The 16,899-nt window shown below is 32.5% G+C and overlaps 1 protein-coding gene across 11 annotated transcripts in view; it reads right to left on the bottom strand.

Moving 5' to 3' along the window:
- MGAT4C (MGAT4 family member C) overlaps positions 1-16,899 on the bottom strand; it is a 427,868-nt gene that overhangs the window by 345,299 nt on the left and 65,670 nt on the right. For 2 of the 11 annotated variants that reach the window (XR_014578076.1, XR_014578077.1), the window contains 2 exons: positions 15,374-15,427; positions 1,962-14,212 (listed from right to left, as the gene is read on the bottom strand). The exons of 8 other annotated variants lie outside the window; for them this stretch is intronic. The gene's annotated coding sequence lies outside the window, so the exon portion shown is untranslated. Of the gene's footprint in view, positions 1-1,961; positions 14,213-15,373; positions 15,428-16,899 lie in introns of those variants that run through there. One more of the 11 variants, XM_083820111.1, reaches the window with a different exon arrangement.

Here is a 16,899-nt window from a genome sequence, read left to right as displayed (position 1 = left end):
CAAAAAAGATATATGATGCAGTATCTGCATTGTAGAAGTGTTTCTGAGTGATTTGAGAACTGTTGTTAGTCACCACTTAGATTAACAGATACTTGAACACCACTGAATTCAGTGATTGACTACAACTATGATAATGACATATTTGAGGGAAGCAAGCTGGGTTATCTCCAGAGAAGCAGAGGAAAACAAACTAACAAACAAACAAAAAAAATCAAACTCAATTTATCATAAGTACCTTTATCATATCTTCTAAACTAATTTGTAATGTAGAGAGCATAAAACACCCATATCAAGGAGTGTTTAATGGAGAGGTTACAGGAAATCCATTGGTTTCCTTTCCTGTACTCTCTGTAAACTTTTACTGGGCATAGATTGTGAAACTTCAAGAATACTGAAATCATACCTGTTTTCAAATGGCCAATGTGTCACTTTGAATCACCATTGAAGAAAATAACTATAACAAAGAGCAGTCTTTTTTCCTCTTCTATTTTTTTTTTATTATTTTTTGCTTGACCTCTCTTCCACAGTATTCAAAAGCTTGTGTAAGAAATTGAATACTTCTCTTTGCTTTTAATGGTGGTAGAAGTACTAAACAACTTACAAAAATCAAACCATGAGCTTGTTCACAAAATCAACAGGAAATATAGAGACAGATCTTCCAGTCATTAAAAACAAAAAAAACAAACAAACAAACAAAAAAACAGTTAAAATACATTAAAAAACAAAAATATTTTGAAGTCAGTGCCACAAAATTTGCCCATCTTCTTGAGAAGAAGTCTAACTGAGAACACAATTTTAATTAAACTATGCTTTTGAGCTTTAAACTTCAGAATATTCTCCCATTTTTCAGCATTTTAAAATTCTCTACATAGATGTGTATTAAGACTTTGAAAAACAGATTTTTAACATACCTTCTCAGCAATGACAAGGGCAAGAAATTCCCAAGTCCAAGCACTAATGTAATAAGAAATACCAAATATCTACACTTTTTTTTTTAGAAAATAATAGACAGTAACTGACTTTTTTGTAATCCCATGCAGTATGCATTTCCATAGCAAGAGGGCTATATTGATTTGACCTAATGACCTACAGAAGTCCCTTTCAACCCTCCGCATTCTGTGATTGGAACTGAAATAGTACATTTGCAGAACTTTTGTGAATCAACTTTAATATCATTTCAAGTGATTTTTCACGTTAACAATCTTTTGTCAGCTTTGCAACAAACAATTCTACAAGTACCACTAAGGCAAAACTCAAAACTAACAGATAATGCAGAACTAGCCATGTACAAATTGATGATTTAATGAAATTATGGTCCTGCTATTTAGTGGCTGATAACCTTGTGAGAGAATGAATTGTTAATAATACCAGACACTGCTCTGAGATATTCCTTTTAGCTCAAGCCAAATCCCTGTAAGATTTAATTCCCAGAAAAGTTCAAATGCCAGCAAAACCTTCAGACTTTAATGATACTTGGAGTAGAAAGACTGATTTAAAACTGCTATGAGCTTCTAATATGTACAAGGAAAGTCTCAAAATTGCTTCATGTGGATTGCTAGTGTATTGCTAAGAGGCTTACAAGAAGGTCATATAGGTGTTTTTAAGTTCAATCCTTATACAATATTATCAACTGAATCAGTTTCTGATGATTTTCTAAAAGTAGATTAGGCACATTTTCCAGCAGATCACTAATTCAGTTTAACATATTCTTCAGTCTTACAGGGACCAGAAACTAAATCTCAATGTCAGAGAACATGCTGAGTGAGAAGTGACAAAAGAGTTACATTTTAGGCAAAGAACTCTCTTAAATACTTTAATGCTAAATATTAAATTGACAGATAATATACAGTTTAGAAAGGTAACCAATATTAAACAAGACATTACACTTCCAGATCTATGTGTATTTTTTAAAACCTGATTTTTTAATAAAGAGAAACAATGAAACATTAACTTGCCTTTATAAAGTTTTACTTGTATTAAAAAAGTCATGAAAAAAAAATCACAAGTGGTTTAGATCTGTCAGAAATTTCTGAAGCTGAATCATATAAAGCTTACTTTATTATTGTTCGAATAAAGTTTATGACATAGGGAAAAAAAAAAAGAGTAACCTTAACATATAATTAAGTTTTGATTTTTACAGAACCAGTAGCAATTACATTCCTTTCACAAAACGTATCCTTATCTGAAAGTTTTCTTCTAAACCTCTGAGTTTAGAATAAGCTATCACGATACAAAATGCTTAAATAATGGGTAAGGCTGGATATGGTTTAACTATGTTGAGAGAGAACACTTCCTCTCTGCAAAGCAAATCTTTTGTTTTCCTCAGTCCTCTGCCTGTCAGACTAGATATCTATTGTATTTCTAAACATATTGACTAGAAGATGGTGAACTTGGCATTCTGTTTTTCATAGTCTTAACCCTGAAGCAAATTGATCTTCTTAGAAGAGACATCTGACTTTCATTTCAGCTTACAGTGGATGTGTTCGTCCATCAACAAGGATAGACAGCTGCTGAGGTGGCTAACATCCAATCAGGCAAAGAATCGGTGCTTATAGAGAGGCAGAGAAGGGGAAAAGAAGAGATTTACTGGAAAAGAGTGATACTATCTAGTCATTTAGTGTTCCTGTATGGTGTTCCTACTGATGGTAAAGGCTTCATTTAGAGGCTCTAATTGTCAGACAGTTCTTTTTTTGCTTGGCATTTTTCATTTTGTTCCCCTCAGAAGGAAACCTGTTTATTATTCTTCATGTGCAACCCATTTATGCAGGGGAGGGAGAAAAAAGCAAAAAAAAATCAAACAAACAAAAAAACAGCCTGGCATAGCTGGAGAGAGACATAAAAATGGGTATTACTTTCCATGTGTACTCATTTGAGAATTGGGTTAACTAACCCACACCACATTTTTGGGGTGGATTTTTAATAAAATGAGGCAAGTAGCTGTGTTATCTGACTTATAAAATTCTAGTATCGCTTACCGAATTACTAGACCTCCTGATGTCATTCTAAGTAGAACGTGTTTCTATTTTGTCCTTGGGCTTTTACCACTCCCCACAAAGGATATGTGCTTGTGATGCTTGTGAGAAGCCACTAATTATGGCTGAATGATTTTTTTATATACTTAAGCACTTTCTTGTATATTGAATACAGGTTACAGCTCAAAGAATATAGTTTATTTTCCTTAGAGAGGGGAAAAAAAAATCCAACAACCCAAAAATAAAATAATTTATTTATTTGTTGTTGTTTTGGTGAACTGTGAGCTACGGACTACCAAAGCACAACAGAGAACAGGTATTTGCATACTTTAAGTTCTTTTGTACAATACTTTTTGCAAAACATGAAATGTCATGGAAGAATTCAGGGTAAGTGACAAATGTGAGGGGAAGATACCACCCAGCACTAAAACACCTCAGAAAGTTCTAAAGAAAAACTAAGTATGTATATGAAGAGAATCATAGATTTATTTGCTAACCCACAACGTAAAGAATAATCAAGAACATATTGTTCTTGAGACACAATAAATACTACTTTAAGGGGCTAGTTTCACAGACCTAATAAACCTATCACCTAATTTCTTATAAACTATTCAAATATACATATATATATATAGTTTAAGTTCATACATGCACACACAAATATTTTAGCAAAAATCCCCACATTAAAAAAAAAAGCAATTCCAATAATTAAAGGAAAATAATTATATATTAATAAATTATGTATGTTTTACATATATTATACACATTAAATATTATATGTTTCAGATTGGAATCTTGAATTAATGAAGTTAGTTTTCTTCTCCAGCAGCACATGCGTAAACAAATAAATAAAACAAACAAAAATATCCCTTCTGCCAAATATTAAGGAGTATTCAAGAACATTAATAAGAAACATTGAAAGCTGAATACATATTTTGTTTATATATTATGTTTCCTATTCAATTCCTGTTTCAAGGATCTCAAGGATTTCAGTCTACTCCATTCAACAAGGAGTTATTGTATGCAAAATCATTGAATATCTCTTTAGGGAATAGAAATTTCCCAATAAGAGCTCCCTAGTCTGGCATATAAAGTAAAACTAAGTATACTGTAACTAGAATATGTGGATCCTTTTTTTACCTTTTTTTTTTGTTTGTTTTTTAAACCACAGAAGGCAATAATTCATTAGAACCATTACATGAGGTTGAGCTAAATTTTCCATGACTGACAATTTTAAAATCAAGATTTCGTAAGAAAGACTCCAGTTCAAAAGCTGTATTGAATATGAAGTAACAATTGGGAATGATCTCCTTTGAAAGGAGATCAGATTACATGAACAACAAGAACCTTTCTGACTCTATGAAGACACCCAGAATTAAAAAAGAAACAACAACAACAACAAAAAAAAGAGAAGTAAAATACATTAATACAACTCCGACAAATGCAGCATCCATACCAATTTTCCACAACAGCCTATTTTTAACATAATCCTTAGGCACTTCCTCGTTATTTGACCCTATATGTCTTTTATGAGAATGGATTAGAGAATGTAGATATTTGTTCTGGGGGTAGAGGTCGGCAAACTTTCCAATATATGAAAACTGAAACTTCCTTAATGTGACGTAAAATAAATGTAACCAAATCCATGTTGAGGGTACATACAGTAGGTTTAATTCTAAGCATACTCTATTAGGATTTACTTAAATAATATATGTATTTGTTTACAGTAAGGACAGTTATAATACCAGCCAGTTATTCACAAAAGTAAAAATAATAATAATAAAAAGTCTGTAGCTGTTTTCAGTGAAGAAAAAAAGAAAAAAAAAAGTACAATACTACTAAAGGTTTAAATTTAATATAATTCAAATTTACATGTAGTATGAACCATATCACTAAATTACAAGCCTGCTGGTGCAGTTTTCAAATATTCCTTTTTTCCCTCCTCTTCATTAAATCAATAACTTTTCAGTTCAAGTTAAGTCTGTCTGGGAATAAGGAAAAGAAAAATAATGTCTCAAAAACTGTCTTTTTTTTGTTGTTTGTTTGTTTGTTTTTCAGAGCAAAAAAAATACATAAAAATTGCATTCATATTCTTTGTGGATTAGTAGTTTTAAAACTCAAACATAAACTATTTTACTGTCTCTCTTGGTAATATTCCTCACTCATTTCTCATATGTTTCCTGAAAATGAAATAAAAATACCTTTAATTAATATATATAAACTATATTGGCCGATTATTAGGAACTGGATACTAAGGAATCTTAATGCAAGTCATAATATATATCAGGAACATTTGAAATTACATCAAAGCACAACATGTAACAATATTCAGAGAGCTGCTGTTTAATTATGGACCAAGTGTAAAATTAAGATCAGACGTTTGCTCTCCTTTGTTGTTAGAAATACTGTATTTTCCCTCGGTATAAAGACAGCCTTCTCCCACTCAAAAGTAGACATAATAATCTAATAATTATTAGCATTAATATAAAAATATAGTTATACCTGTCATTTTTATTAATTATCATTCTAACCACAAGGCAACTGTTTAAAACATTAGTTTCAAAATTAGCTTTAGGCATTCACCTAATTTATTTTCAAGCATATGCTCATTACTAAAATGATTACAAATGAAACCTTCACACATTTCTAGTGTATAATGTATAATTAAAAGCATTTTTTAATTTCTATCTATGAAGATTTGGAAAAAAAAAAAAGTCTCTGCACTATTTATATTAGAGAGTTTTTTGTTTCTTTCTTTCTTTTCTTATCTTTTTTAAGGAACACTCACATTTTTTGCCAGACTGCAAATCTATTTGAAAGTTACATTTTAATGTCCTCTGCTAACCTTTTCCTTTATATTGAGCTGAAAAACACAGAATACAGCAAGAAAAGTTTTCAAAACAAGCATTGGATGAAAGTGTGGTTGTGAATCTCATGTTGGCAGATGAAATGCTTTGTTCATATGAAATGCTGTTAATATAGTCAAATACCTATGACCCTGGCCAAACAGTTTAAAAATTTTGAACTACAGGCAAAGTACACATCATATCTTCTAATAGTGACTGCTTCAGAGGGAAACAAGAAAAAACAACTGAAGATTAAACTATTCCACAGAACTTTTAATAAATAAATGAATTCATTAATTAATTAAATTGATCAGTAGGTGTTCTGAAGAAGCAGCCAGCTGTTGTATCTACTCTTGGAGACTTGTCAAATTCTAAATTTGAATGACACTAAAATTGCTGTTTTTTAGTAGGTAACCCTAATTAATTAATAAAGATTGAATGGCCACCCTCAATTCCGTATGGAGAGAGACTACAAGAATGCATTTCCAGAATGCTTGTCTGGACAGCCATAGAAGAGGGTGACTGCAGAGACTTTCTCAAAGTACAGAAAGCTGATTACTGATTATAGATTTACTCTGGTAGTATCTAAATTCTAAATTAAAATAATTCCATAATTATTTTTACTGAAACTGTTAGACATTATTCAGATCACCTTCCCATAAGGTAGAATTCTATAGACTACAAAACTGAAACATTCTCCAGACTGCATCTGTGTCTAGTTTGTATGAAGACCAGAAGGTAAAATTTTAGAATGAATGTGGAATATATATATATACACATATACATATATATACACACACACGTGTATATGTATAATATAAAAATGTTTTTTTCAGAGATTCTAAATGAGTGACTTTTAAAGGCTGTTTTAATCACCAAATATTTTATTTTACATTACAGATATGTTTACATATAATTAAAAAGTAATATAAAGTATCCAAAAGATCATTACCTGGCTAAGCAGCTGAAAATTTCAAGCAATTCACATCAAGACTTAATGAATAAAATTTCAGGGTATTTTGCATCTTGACTCTTGGTCTGCTACAAAAACACATACTCTTGTTTATCTTTTCCACTGAATATACTTGTCAGTATAAGGAATACATGGAATAAAAAAAAAAAAAAAAAGAATCAGATTCACAAAGCATTGCTGCATTTGTCCAATATCCCTACCTGGGTGATCAGATATGTTCTACCTCATGAAAAAGGACAGGAATGTTGTATCATTAATTACTACCTCTGTTTCTTTAGAGTAGATGACAACAAAATTATATTTGCAAATTAAGAAAAGCAAGTGATGTTAATACCAGAAGTGGATTAGTAGTGATTTGTCATTGGATTTAATTAAGCAAGTCACATTTAATTTAAGCTTATGAATAAGCACTTTGCTAGGGAAGAGTTATATTCTTTTCATTTTTTGCCACTTAAAGAAAATCTATAACCAATGTCCAGAACACTTATTTTATTAAAAGAACAGTCAATGAATATAAGGCATTTATACTAATTACATACAGCTTTTATACTTTCTCACTTAGTTTTTGTTGAACAGTATTAGACAGAAACAACAAATATTTTAATTATTTCATCCCACTAGAAATTTGAAAGTAATGTACCACTCTCTTCAAAAGCTAGAGATGAAACTAATATTATTTAAAAGATTTATCAGTAATAGAAAAAAATATATAAATATATAAATTCTGCAGACTGACTCTTTTGTTCATAAAGACTACTTTTCTTTTCCTAGGCAAAATAACTCAGACTATTCAAAAGACTTCCAAGATATAAAAATCAAGCATTTCCATTTATTGTGTTCATTTGTTACTGTGGGCAGCATCTGGTTAAATAAGGCGCCTGGTATTTTAACCTAAAAGGTACAATATAATATAGTGATTTCTGGCAGTAAAACCATTACTGCAATAAGTGCTTAGGTTTTTGCAAATTCAAAGAAAGAAGAAAGCTCTTGTGTAGGTCTTGTAGCTTTACTTCATCATGTGAAAATGCTAGTGAACTGCATTAGAAATTGGAGCCATTTGCCAACAGCTGGTTGGGAGAAACTTAACTGTTATTGATCTGTACACCCAGAAATGCCCATTTACTGTTGCAAATCTTAAATATGCCTGACGGGCACGGTCAAACGGGTAAAACACAATTATGTTGTCTTTCCCTCCACGTTTGATAACAGAGTTACAGCTAAGGCACTCAGAAGTGAATAAACTAGTGTCTCCACTGATCCAAGCACTCCCCACCACCCTGGCTATGAGAGTGCCCTGAAGGAGGACAGACCCATCTCACAGACAATTTGACTACTCTACATATGGTTACTTTCCATCTGCCAATTTACATGGTGGAGCCAAAAAGGTAGAAAATGTCCTTAGAATCTTAAGATTAGAAGATTTTTTTTTGCTTTTTCCCAAAATCATAGATATCATTGCATTGCTCAAATTTCCAGTGCTCTCTGCAGTTATCAGTAAGACTGAGATTTTGACAAGGAAATATTTTCTGAATATTATATATTTATATATTTGTTTTCAGTTTAAGTCCTAAATTTGTGCATCTGATATTAATCAGTTCTGTCTTGCCACTTCTGTGGCTTGGCAGCTGAGCATTTCTAAGTGTATTTGTTGATTAGTTAAATGCTTGACAGTAATTCTAAACTACACTGTTTATATTCTGTGTTTTTTCATAACAGAAATAAAAGTTACAAGATGCAAGTTAAAAATAAATTCATGACACACCAAGATACTTCCCAGAAGTTATTCATTCTTCACCCACTTTTCTTCTTTGTTTCTAAGGTGAAGAATAAGACTGAAAGTTTATAAAGCAAGGTTGGCTTTGAGAACTGTATATTTGTTGCTTAGAGAACTTTAAAAAATGAATATTTTTATTTTATTTGTGAATTTAAGTAGTACAGAGTGATATTAAGAAATGTCAATTCAGTTAACATGATAATTATGATGCTTTAGCTTCATAAAGGTTAATTTGCTTCACTATAAGTAAATAAATTTAAAAATCTGGATCAAATTTTCTGAGGAATTCAATGATTCTTAAGAAAATCTCTATAATCTATATAAATGTGCAACAACGGAGTTTCATTTTGCATCCATAAGAAAAATATAATTTGTACACAGAGTGATGGCTGACTGAGAAATGACAGAAGCTGGGGGAATAAAATATCACCAACATAACAGATTATAGACCAAAAGTTATAACAGAAGAGTGAGAAAATCATAGAATCATATCCAAAACCTCTCTGGGCAACCTGTTCCAGTGCCTCACCACCCTCTGAGTGAAAGCCTTGCTTAAAACAAATATACCAAAAACATGCATGATATGATGTAAACCACTGGAATATATTGCTCATTAGCTTGACAGCTCACTCTTCTGATAAAGGATGCTGAAAAGAAGAGACCAACTTGTTTCAACAACATGCTTGCGTTGTTATATGAATAAAGGGCGGAACATATTCAAGCCATACCCAGGTAAATGAAAGTTTTTCAATTATCTGAGAAGTTTAATTTTGCTAACATTTATAGGCAATAAAGATCTATTCATAAAATACTTGTGTATTTGTAAGCATATCATTATTTAGACACCTTCCCATTAAAATAACTCATGCTTCTTGAAGAGTCTGCAGTTACTATACTGTTGACTGTACTCTTCTTAGAACAGTCTTTCTTTGACTTAGTGACTTTTCCATCTCCTTATTAACCTTTTCCCATCCACTCTTTCTCTTTACTTTCCATCCTTATCTTCAGAATTCTAGAAATAATCCAGAGAACTCTGGTCTTTGTCCCTTTCTTTTCTTCTTCAACTTATTTACAAATAAGTGAACTCCTATAAGTTCACTTATAAGTGTATAGGAAACTTCTGCTCTACAATATACTTACTCTTGACTAGTTACTTTCTCTTTTTACTGACCAGCCATCAGCTTCAATTCCCATCTCTAGTCATCTTCAAAAATGCAATTTATTCTTTTTTGAGGAGGGAAGACAAAAAAAAAATAAAAATGTCACAAGTAAACCTCGTCACAGCCAAAACCTTGATAACACCTTTCACACAAAGAAAACAGGAAAACAAATTACCTGATTTATAACCTTCCTCTTGTAGGTCATCTTCTTTATGTAGACTGTTGTATGCTCACACTTCACCTTTACATTTATCAAAACCAGATAAGCTCTTGTTCAACCAAGGATACATTCAGAATTCCATGATAAACTCATTTACATACATTGTTGTTCTGAGCATCTTTCATTGTTCATTCTTTCTTAATCAGACCAATCTTACTTGTTTAGATGAGGATATTGCTAATATAAGCTGTGCAAATTTTCCAGCAAGTTTTAGGAATACCAACCAGGTTTAAATTCCATATCACAAACTATCAGCAATAACTTATAATTACTTATAGAAATAACATATATAGTAATATGTAATATAGTAATATAATAATATAGCTAATAAATTGGTATTTATGCATATGCAACTAAGAATTCATTCTCTTAGTATTTCTGGTTGTCTTGGTTCATTGCATCATGCTAAGAGTTCAGTTATATGTTAATCTCTTCTTTTTTTACTCTTGAAATTTGTGTTGATATCTACTGAAATGTTATAACAGTCAGGATGTTAGGTCACTGTGAAAAGTGGAACAGATGGTCTATACATATATCTGAAAATTAAACACATAGGCATCCATGATTCATTCATGCTTCTAGGAATAAAAGTAGAACATCTAGTGAAGTAATATAAAAAACCTTTAGAGATCTTCAGTTGATCCAAAAACTTTAAAATTTAAAACTCATAAGTTGTTGTTAGTCTTACTTTTTTCTTCCACGTGGAAAGAGAAAAATATGCAATATATTAAACACTTTTCGATTCCTTTAAATATTTAAAACATAAAGCCTTATGTTCTGTTCCACAAGTCAGGAATTAAAATGATATTACCATTTAACAATAAACAGTGTATCAAACTAGAAAGGGTCTTTATGTACATAGTAACAATTTTTAATGGATTACTTTTGGTAAAAAAAAAAAAAAAAAGGAAAAAAAAAGTTCTCTATTTCTTTACTAGTCAGTCAAACCACACAAACTTTTCAAGAAATAAATTATTTAATAATTGGAATGAGTACCAAAATAGTACTTGTGTGTGTTATTAGATTTATTTCAACACCCTAAGGCTGTTTTATTTAACACAGTAGTCTGAGTTTTTCACTGTTCCTATTGCCTATTTCTTTTCTGATATTTCTTTTCTGACATTGCTCTTATTCATATTGGTTTCTGTATACTGAATAAAAAAAAAAAAAAAGGCTTTGATCAGGGGGTTATTGAAGACAACGATTCACTTTCCTGAGAAATTTCAAAATTTTGAAGCTTATATTTATTCTTCAATGAAGGTAAAACAAAACCTTTTTAAAGTATGTTTATGAAAACACAAGAATGATCAGTCTCTCTCTTCTTTTCTGGGACAAGAAGAGTTGGTAATTGTATACCAAAATAAGGAAAATATTGAATAAAAATCCTATTCAGTGAAAGAATATATAATCAAGATATCGTGTTTACAGAACTAAATTACATCCACCAGGCTATTTGATAGATTGGAACCCCTCAATGTTTTTCGCACAAAATAATGTTTTCAAGGGAGTAAACAGAGAAGATTTTTTTTTCTCCCAAAAAGCTGCGTAATTAGATATAGTGTCTGACAGCTTCAGTTGCAAATAAATCTGCAAATAAGAAAAGCAAAAAGGCCATGCCAAAACAACAACAACAACAAAAATGAACAAAATAAAGATTTAAGATAGGTCTTCAGGTTATCAGTATGATCTGACTGTGCTTACACAGGAGAAATGAGGGTTCTACTGTTGCAGAAAAACATAAAAACAAGTTAGAATGCAGTGGATATAGAGAATAACCATATACTAATAAAGAATATAATTAAATCGAAATAGTAATTTAAGAACATTTAATAATGTGTTGCATATAATGATGCTGAAAGACAAAGTTAAATTCAAATTTAGGAAATGTCAAAGTTAAGATTATATAAACAATCACAATTTGGCACCCTTCCAGGTATGATTTGTGATTGGCTTCTTTAATAATACAACTAGATGCTTTCCATCTTTGTACCTTTCCCAGAATCCTTTTCTCAACTGAAGTATAGTGTGGACAATTTTAACAGTACATTATGTTTTGGTTTTGTGTTCATTCTTGAATATATGTTTATTATTGCTGTATATCATTCAGCTGTCTCTTTCAGAATGTAATTTTTTACTGTGACTACTCTGTCACAGAAACGCCATGCATTTAACAAATGTGTATCTAAGAAAAGGACACAACGATATTTTGCAATGTTTTTAGCATTACTGTACATGTCTCAGATTCTTCACAAATGCTTATGCTCATTATAAATAAAGAGTGGCTCGCACTGTATATATACTATTCTCTTGCCTTTTTCTTCTTCTGTTCTTCCCTCTCAGGGATATGATTGCAGGATATAGTATTGACCTGACTGCAATCCAGTTCAGTTTGCTAATGTGAAGAATATATGATGATTTATTTTTTTTTATCTTTTTTTTTAATCCCCCCCCCCCCTTTTTTTTTGAAAATTCTTCATCAAATTCACTATGAAACAATCACCTTCAACTTTCTATGTACATACATTCAGGCACATTAAGATTTTTCTGTTTTTTTCTCATTATATATATATATATGTATGTAATACCCATGTTACGTCTGGTAGATTTAAACAATCCACAGTCATAAAGCCCTCAAATCATCACAACATCAAAGCAAATCTTAATTTGAGAATGTTTATAAATGAAAAAATGTGAATAACTTTTTCCAGTTTGAAAAGGAAAGAAGTAGCAATATCCCACAGCATAGTTTTCTTTGTGGTAAAAATATTTATTTTCAGCTGAGACCTACTTACCAGATAAAGGAAAGTGACACATTAGTATTAAAAATTTTTAGATGTCAAATGGTAAAGCAAAATTATTTTGAAGATAAAGAAGAGAAATATTTGGTTATGCAGATATTTCTTGACTTTCTGACATGCTAAACATTTTCATCCTGGTTCTGTAATCTTTATTCGTGAAATCAAATCTTAATTAAAAAAAAAGAAAAAAGTCAACATTCTTATTTCCTTTGCTTGTGACTCATGTTGCAGAGGCATTTAGTAAGTACATGAGAAGGCTACTTAGGTGGAAACAAAGATAATTCTGAATTGCCATTAACAGACGTGATGTTTAACAGTACTGGAATATAGACATGGACAATCCCCAGAAGCTGAATATTTTAGAGCACGTGAATGTTCCTCAACTTTCTAAATATCCTAGATGACATCAGTCATTCATGTACTGGTTTTGACTGGGATAAAGTTAATTTTCTTTGTAGTAGTTAGTATGTTGTTGTTTTGGATTTTTGATGAAAATAGTGGTGATAACACACCAATGTTCTAGTTGTTGCAGAGCAGTGCTTGCACAGAGCCAGGGACTTTTCATCTTCTCAAGTAACTGTTACGAGTGATGAACCCGTCTTTCCTGAAAGTGGCTGAATGTATGTCTACTGATGAGAAGAAGTGAATGAATTCCTTGTTTTGCTTTGTTTCCATGCAAAGCTTTTGCCTTACCGATTAAACTGTTTTCATCTCAACCCACGAGTCTTCTCCCTTTTGATTCTCTTCTCAGTCCTGTTGGAGAGGTGGGAGGTGGGGTGTCTAAGCCAGAGGCTTTGTGGGACTTGGCTGCCTGCAGGGGTTAACCCATAACTAAATATTCAGAAATGCTACATTTATTTAATTGTCTCATTTTATATATGAGGAATTACTGGCTTCTTGATTTTTAAAATAAACTATTATAGGTTTATTCATTATTTATAGATATTGTACCTATAACTAGAAGTTTTAAGGCCTAATATACTGGGTCATATGTTTTAAAAAACTAACATTTAGCAACAGTTCAAGTACGTGCACAAATGTGCAAGCAATAGGAAGGGAAACTTAAAGAGGCTTCGTGTCATTCAGCAGCTCCTGCTAGGATGTCCCGTAACTTAGCCTTTCCCTCTGAATTTCACTTTCCTTGCCTCAGATTTTATGGATGTGTTTTTCTAAAAGAGCAACAGGTGAGAAGAAGGAGAAGAAGAGGGAATGCTGAGGAGCTGTCTGTGGTGTGTGTTGTCCACACGGGCATCTTAAAAAGAAACTAAAGTTGCACACCAGAAAATTCACAATCTGGGACTTATTTAAAAGCACCCGCAACAGCCAAAATATCTGTACACAAAGATTAGCTCTTATAACAGACAAAGAAGTGCTGGTCCATTATCCTGAAGGCAGATTAGCATTGCCTAGAAGATAGGATCTATGTGCGGCAAATATTTTCACATATTTAACACTGGCACTGCTCCAATCTAAAGAGAAAAAAAAAAAGTTAATGACAGTTCTGTCTTTTTAAGAAATATCTTTCTTCTTCTCTTTTTAAATTCATGTTGTTTTTCTGCACTCATAAAGTATTTCACTGGTTTATTTTAGTGTTAGATTTACTGTGTAAATTTAAATTCAGCTTGGTTTTGTGAGAGAGACCATCAGTCTGTAAGACATTATAATAACTGTAATACACATTCTTGTTTGTTTCATACACAATGATCAAGATCACTTGCAGAAGAGAAAACTAATAGAAGAAATGCTTTTGAATGCAGCATATATTTAGTAAATGCAACTTGTTGAAAAGCTATAAATTTGCAGTAAGGGCTATTCAAGTCATGCCTAAAGAAGTTGTTTGGACAAAAGTGAAACAAGAAAACATGTCACTGAACCAAAATGTAAACCACAGCAAAAGATATGACATACAAGGGGGGGAAAATAAATTTATTCATATGCAATTGGACCAGTCCATCTACACACATTCAGTTAATGATTTTCTAAAAGAAAGATACTAAGATGAGCCTAAACTTCCTAGAATTATAGGATGGGAGAGAAGGACATTTTCAGTTTTCATCTGTACATAAAAACTGTTTTCTTTTGATTGAAGACACTGCACTTTATTATTAGCCTGTGTAATTATTAAGAACGTACATCTATCAAGAAGTTTAAAGTTAGAAAATCTGTCAGCATGGTGCTTAAAGATATTAATTATTAAAAAAAAAAAAAGCACTGTAGGTCACAGGGGCAAAAATCTGAATTTTATCATGAAAATCATAGAATATAGTGGTACTTCCACCTATCATAGATATAACCATTCTGTTTTGTTTTATGCTAAAAGGACATCAAACAACTCTTAAGAAGTTTGAGAGACTAATCCTGTGCAGCCATAAGGAATAATTTGAAGTGTCACCAATTCAAAGAATCAGAAGAGAATCCATTTGGTTATAGGTGAGGGAACTTTTCACACATTTCTTCCGTATTTAGGTGTGCAAAGTCTAGTTGGAGGCCAGTAACAAGTGGAGTGTCCCATGACTCAGTACTGGGTCCAGTCATGCTTAACATCTTCCTTAATTATCTGGACAATGGATTAGAAAGCACTCTCAGTAAATTCACAGTTGACATAAAACTAGGGTGAGTGACTGACTCACCAGAGTCCTCCTGCACAGCCATCCAGAGGGATCTTGACAGGCAGGAGAGGTGGACTGGAAAAAAAAAAAAAAAAGAAGGAATCTCAAGAAATTCAACAAGGAGAAGTTCAGAGTCCTGCACCTGGGGAGAAACAACTCCAGGCACCAGTACATGCTGGGGTCACTGTGCAGCTCTTCTGAAAAGGAGCTGGGAGTCCTGGTGAACACCAAGTTGAACATGAGTCAGCAATGTGCACTTGCTGCTAAGAAAGCTAATGGTATTCTTGACTGCATTAGGCAAAGTATTGCCAGCAGGTCAATACTTTCCCTCTGCTCAGCACTGGTGAGGCTGCACCTGTAATACGGTGTACAGTCCTGAGTCCCCCAGTATACAAGAGACATAGATACACTGGAAAGAGTACGGCAGAGGGCCACCAAGATGTTCAAGAGACTGGAGTAACTCTCCTGTGAGGAGAGGCTGAGAGAGCTGTTCTGCCTGGAGAAGTTCAAGGGGGGGATCTTATCATTGTCTATAAACACCTGAAGGGAAGGTGTAAAGAAGATGGAACCATGCTCTTTCCAGCAGTGATCAATGCCAAGAGTCAATGGGCACAAACTGGAATACAAGATCCATCTAAACATCAGGAAACACTTTACTGTACAGGTGACAGAACACTGACTCAAGTTGCCTAGAGAAATTGTGAGTTTCCCTTCTTGGAGATCTCCAAAAGCCACCTGGGAAACCTGTTCTAGCTGCCCCTGCTTTACCAGATAACCTCCAGAGGTCCTTTACAACCTAAACCATTCTGTGATTCACGCATTTGGGTTTCTTAGCTATATACTGTTGTAAGGTAAGAGTGCTGAGAAGAATTTATGAAACATTAGTACAGTTGATTACTGCAGTCACTTTAAGGGTCAGCCAGTCTATTTTTCATGCATAAGAGACAGAACTATTTACACTTGCATAACTAACATGTGTTAAGGGATACTCTACTTTTTGGCTCTGTTACAGAAGGCAACCTCAACACCAACCACTTTAAAAGTAATTGATATTTGATAAAGCTTGATGGAAAAATAAAAGTAGCTAATTTATAATTTTTACCTTTTTATATTGTATGGGTTTTCATGCAGCCTATGAAATAAATGCTTTTCACCTCAGCTCCTAGATAGAAGAAGATCATGTAACTCATCATCTACCACAAATGTTTCACAGTACTGTAAAGAACATTAAAAATAAGTAGAATTTGAACATTTATTCATTGTTTAACAAGAAATATTTGCTTAACCATTTATTTTATTTTATTTTATTTTTGGTGCAAATGTCCCTCTTGTTACACTGAAATATTAGTCACTGTCACCCAGCTCTGCCAAATTCATCAATACTAAGAAATAAGCAACATTCATTATTTAAAGGCATCTTAGAGCAACCAGTAAAGACTTACTGTTCCACTTGTATAAATCAAATTAATTTAAATCAAAAATCAAAATATTCACCACAGCCTGAATTCCCAAGCCCACTTGGAAAGTTGGATTGATTTTATTAAGAA

This window comes from Anser anser (genome assembly GCF_964211835.1).
Source record: "Anser anser genome assembly, chromosome: 1".
Lineage (NCBI taxonomy): Eukaryota > Metazoa > Chordata > Aves > Anseriformes > Anatidae > Anser > Anser anser.
This window is presented reverse-complemented; position numbering and strand designations above follow the sequence as displayed.